The sequence below is a fragment of the Teleopsis dalmanni genome, chromosome 1 (genome assembly GCF_002237135.1).
Source record: "Teleopsis dalmanni isolate 2A chromosome 1, ASM223713v2, whole genome shotgun sequence".
Lineage (NCBI taxonomy): Eukaryota > Metazoa > Arthropoda > Insecta > Diptera > Diopsidae > Teleopsis > Teleopsis dalmanni.
Genome location: NC_051846.1, coordinates 126,016,972 through 126,022,971, shown reverse-complemented (window position 1 = coordinate 126,022,971; position 6,000 = coordinate 126,016,972). Strand labels below are relative to the sequence as shown.

General features: G+C 35.9%; 1 pseudogene; it reads right to left on the bottom strand.

The window, feature by feature from the left end:
* Positions 1-2,061: 2,061 nt before the first annotated feature.
* The window catches only part of LOC119665972, a 103,607-nt pseudogene continuing 99,668 nt past the window's right edge, over positions 2,062-6,000 (bottom strand).

The following is a 6,000-nucleotide window of genomic DNA, read 5'->3' as shown; positions in this document are numbered from 1 at the left end:
CATTGGCGTAGGCGGAAATACGGCAGACGAAATGTTTAGTAAATTACAACGAGTATTCAATGCATTACGTGAGGCGAAATTGACACTAAATATAAAAAAATGCATATTCCTAAATCGAGAGATCGAGTTTCTGGGGCATAAATTAACTTCAGACGGCATTAGCCCTGGTACAGCAAAAACTTTAGCAGTCGAAAACTTCTCAAGGCCCCGAAACCAAACGGAAGTACAACAATTTTTGGGTTTAAGCGGTTACTTTAGGAAATTTGTTCCAGGTTATGCGATCGTGAGTAAACCATTGCGACAGCTTTTGCATAAAGGCGTAAATTTTGAGTGGGGTAACGAGCAAGAGGGGTCATTCAATGAACTGAAATCGACATTAACGAGGAAGCCAGTTATGACTGCTTATCGATCGGATGCTGAGCATCAAGTACATACTGACGCAAGCTCAATTGGGTTAGCAGGCGTGCTGTTACAAAATGAGATGGGCGAATGGAAACCGGTCGTGTACTACAGCAGATCTACAACGATAGATGAACAAAAGTTCCACAGCTACGAGCTGGAAACATTAGCCGTTGTCGAAACTCTGGAGAGATTGCGTTATTACGTATACGGTAAACCGATCACGGTGGTGACAGACTGCAGTGCATTAAAAACAACGATGCAAAAGCGCGAGCTAATTCCAAGAATAGCCAGGTGGTGGTTACGTATACAAGATTTTGATATAAATATAGAACATAAAAGTGCGAAACGAATGGAACACGTGGACGCACTAAGTCGAAATCCGTTACTAAATGTTTATGAAGGCGACACAGCGGACATGCGTACGTTCAAGGTTGGACTAAACGAATACGACTGGTTGTTTGCGATGCAATTACAAGACGTAAACCTTCAGAAAATCGTGGCTGACGTGCAACGCGAAAATGGACTTGAAAGCGATGGTTATAAAATACATAACGGTCGGCTGTATCGTATGGTTGATGATAAGCTTTTATGGGTCGTGCCGAAACGTTTAAGACATCGAGTTCTTCGGGACTGTCATGATAGCGCAGGACACATGAGCGTTGAAAAGACGATAAACCGAATTAAAACCCATCTATGGTTTCCACGAATGCGAAACTTCAGAAAGAATTATATTAAATCTTGTGTTGAATGTGCGTATAATAAACAGCCAGGGGGGAAAAGGGAAGGAATTTACCATTTCGATAAAATAGAACCTGTATCATTCAAGACCATACATATGGATCACTTAGGACCATTTCCTAAAAGTGTGAAACGAAATGAATATCTACTCGTTATAGTAGATGCTTTTACGAAATTTACCGTACTAAAGCCAGTTAAAAGTACCGCGACAAAGCACGTACTCAGCGCATTAAATGAAGTTATAAGTTACTGTGGAATGCCAACGAAAATAATTACTGATCGAGGGACTGCGTTCACAGCGAAAGATTTCGAGAGGTTTTGTACTCGGAACCATATTCGACATATTAAAAATGCAGTAAGAACTCCACGAGCAAATGCTCATGCCGAACGGACTAATCGAACAATATTATCGATGCTGTTACCAACAAATACGGTTGACAAACGATGGGACGAAAATATGGTAAGATTGCAATGGTGCCTAAATACGATGGAGAATGCGACAACGAAATGCACACCGTACGAGTTGCTGTATGGTTATCAACCTCGTGATATACTTCAGAACGCATTAATTCTAACTCTACATAACGACGACACTCTGATTACTGATCAATTAACGGATTTACGCAGAACGATTGCAGAACGAATTACTGATGAGTGAGCTAAAGCTAAAAGCCGATACGACAAGCGGTACTTACAGCCAACGAAATTTCAAGAGGGTGATCTAGTATTAGTCCAAAACGAGCCGTATAGCACGGGTGAGTCGAGGAAACTAGAGCCGCGTTATAAAGGCCCCTTCATTATTACTAAAGTACTCGACAAAGACCGATATGTAGTCAACGATTTACCCAACTCCAAACGAACACAGCGGCAGTACACCTCGGTGTATTCGTTCGATAAGATCAAGCGATGGTGTCAGTTGCCTTACGATGACAGTAGCAGCGAGACTGATGACGACGATGATGACGACAATGATAACGTTGCCGAATCGACGGACAAAGCGGGGTCGCTTTGAGATGTCAGGAGGCCGACTGTAAAAACACGAAAAATTAAAATACGAAAATGCAACCATGAGTGTGCAAAAATAGCAAATCGAGCGTTTGACGTTTAAAAAGGAGCATGGCGAAATACGACGCGTAGAGTGGAGGTTTTTTTGGTTGCTTTGGAGCGAATGAAATAATATATATATTAAAAACTGCTACTATCAATATAATAAATAAACTAGGTTAAAATCTTAAAAGCTTTGCAAACTGTTTTGTTTTACAATAACTTAACATGTTGGATAACTAAGGCAAATTGTTGTTGGAAACTTCGAGCATTGAGTAATACTACATTCGCACATGTAGCAGTACGTAAATAAAAAATGTGAACTATCCCAGCGGCACCATTATACCAGCGCTGAAAAAGTAAGCGAGGAGGTAATAGCTCTTCGTTTTTATTTTTCTTTGTTTTCGACATTTGTGTTCGACATAGCCAATTTCGGGGTTGATATTATAAAAGAATGAAGAAGAAAAGCATATGAGTATTAAGAATTTCTTGTTTTGCCTACATTGTATACATTTAGTCTGCTTTTGATTTTAATGAAGTGCGTGCAGTGAACAATTTTTAATTTTCAAAATATAAAAATATAAATAAAATATAATTTGTGAATTTATCATAAACTCACTGTAAGTATATGCAAAATTAAGTAAATATATTTAAAATGATAATTATAATTTTTGTTTTGTATTATATAGATGCATACTGTAAGACATTATAAATGTTTGGTGAAAAAGAAAAAGGAGGAATTTTTATCGTTTAAAAAAGAAGGTATAAATGAAACAGGGAATTTTAATCGTGCATTTATTAAAATATTTTATTCTTTTATAGAAAATGATTTTCAAACTTTTGGTACGAAAACAACACCTTCCTGCAGTACAGCTGAACATATTAATGGTGATATTAATAAGTTAATATTTAAATAAATTAATATGAAAATATGTTAACAATTTAATATGTAAATGAGATAATATTTAAATAAATTAACATGTAAATAATTATATATAAATAATTTAAAATGTAAATAAGTTAATATGATATATATATATATTATACATTTTTATGTAAATATTAATATTTTGATTTTATAAAACATAAATATAAAATATAATTCATCCAAAAAAATTTATAGTATTTTATTTACAAATCAATAGCATAGGTAAAATTGAAAATTTAAGCGAACATATCAGCGCTGATATGTTGCATTACAAATTCGAAAAGGTAAGCTAACATGTCAGCGCTGATATGTTGCATTACAAATTCGAAAAAGTAAGCGAACATGTCAGCACTGGTATGTTGCTTTACAAATACGAAAAGGTAATCGAACGATTCAGCGCTTGCCCGCAATGACATGCACGTGTTAAAGTAATTAGGAGTTTCCTTTGAATAATCAGCGCTAGGCATTACCATTCAGCGCTGAGGGAATCGATTCAGCGCTGAAAGTCCCGCTGGGATAGAGAGAAATCAAAAACAATTTCTACACAACCAATGCAAAATCTCCGCGTTTCTCTTGAAAGGCCTAATGTGTGTAGAAATAAAATCGCTTGAGTTGAGAAGTCCTCTTGTATTTAGTGTTCTTGCTGAAAGTATGTCTATGTTTCAAGAAGAAATAAACGACTGTAAGCAAACCAACCAGGAACTTTTGCAACTTCTAAGGGCGCAAGGCCAAAGAGACAACCAGTTTTTGCAGGTTATGGCAAATTTAATGAATAAATAATTATTATTAGTCAAGTTTGTACTTATAGTATTAGAATTAGTATTAATATTTAATAAACATTGTACATAATAATTAACACTATTTATTAAGTTTGTGGTTATAGTATTAGAGTTAGTATTAATATTTAATAAACACTGACTATAACTATTTATTAAATGTTAATGTTGTATTTTACTTACGAAAACGTAATGCGATCGCATCTCTTATAACTTTTGCTCCACATTATTTTCGCCAGCTCGTGTTGTGTATCTAGGTTGTGAAGGTGCTGTAGATGTTGCTGATTTTGCATCTCTTACCCATATGTGCCTAACATCATCATTTTCTTTTTTTGAAATATTATGTGACATACAACAGGCTTTTATGATGACGTTAACATTTACTGGTGCTACTTCCAAACCTCTGCCTATTTTGCGAAACCGTGCTTTCAATTGACCAAACGCATTTTCAATTACACGACGACATTTAGAAAGTCGGTAATTGATGTATTTTTCTTTATGTAGTATATTCGATCATGGCAACCCTGTATAAAGAAATAGTTAAAAAAGGAAAAAAATAAAAAATGAGTGTGTTTCGTCGTTGTGCTCAAAGGAGTAAGCGTGCCGTGCCGTAATTATTATTATTATTAATATTAAATTGTAAATCTATATAATTTTAATCAATAAAGTATATTGTATTATATATAAAGAATATAATAAAATTTGGCGACGAGGATAAAACATTAAAGGATGGCGAAGAATTTTGGTGAATTGGGTCAATATGGCGTGGCGTCGGGGAAATGGAAAACATACATGGAACAAATGGAATTTTTCTTTGTTGCAAATGACATCACAGACGCAAAAAAGAAAAAAGCGATCTTTTTAGCCTCATGTGGGACGGAAACCTACACGATATTAAAATCGGTTGCCACACCAATTAACATTTTAGAGGAAAAATTTACATTTGAGTCGGCAACTAAATTATTGACTAGTTATTTTTGTCCGGCAGAGAATATAATAATACAAAGGTTTAAATTTTATCGGAGAAACCAAAAAGAGGACGAATTAATTACCGAATATTTGGCAGCGCTAAGGAAATTGAGCCAAGACTGCAATTTCAATGATTTGGAGGAAATGTTACGAGACAGACTAGTCTGTGGCATGCGCGATGAAAATTTACAAAAGCGGCTTCTGGCGAAGGACCAGTTAACACTAAAAATAGCGCAGGAGGAAGCTATAGCATCAGAAACAGCACAAAAAAATGCGACGGAACTTAAAACGTCAGCCAGCCTGCCAGGGTTGAATAAAATTTCAAGTAACAAGGTAAAACCAAGTCTTGCTCCAGTGTACCATATTCAGAATTGTTATCGTTGTCGAGGAAATCATCATTCAGATCAATGCAAATTTAAAGACGTGGAATGTTATTATTGCAAAAAGCGTGGATATATTGAGAGAGCTTGCATAAAAAAAGCAAAAACCAAAAAGCCAGCAACAAATAATGGGAGAAGACCAAACAGAGTAAATCTTTTAGATACAAACCAGGAAACTCAAACGACGGAGTATTTCTGGTCAATGTTCGCTAAAGGTAGTCCATCGGTCAAGAGAGTGATCGGTACAAATGGAAATAGGCTCGGGGGCAAGTTACTCAATAGTAAGTGAAAAGTTATTTAGAGAAAAAATGCCGTATATTCCGCTAAAACCAAGTCAAATACAATTAAGAACTTGGGGAACAGAGAAAAATCTTAAACTGAGTGGAGAAGCAGAAGTACCAGTCTCGGTTGGGAATGTCACAAAGAAACTAAAGTTGTTAGTAGCAGCGGGTGATGGTCCGGCTCTAATTGGTCGAAATTGGTTTAACGATTTGGGAATTACTATAACTAGCAATTTATGCAATATAGAATCAACTATTCCAGTAGAAGTGATGAACTTCAGTTCAGTTTTTGATGGAAATCTTGGAGATTACAAGGGAAATCCTGTGAAGTTACAAATGTCAGTTTCAAGTAAACCGAAATTTCTTCGATATCGACTAGTGCCTTTTGCACTAAAATTCAAGGTGGCAGCAGCATTAAAGAAGTTGGAAGATGAAGGCGCACTGCGTTCAATATCCTTTAGTGAGTGGGCAACACCGGTTGT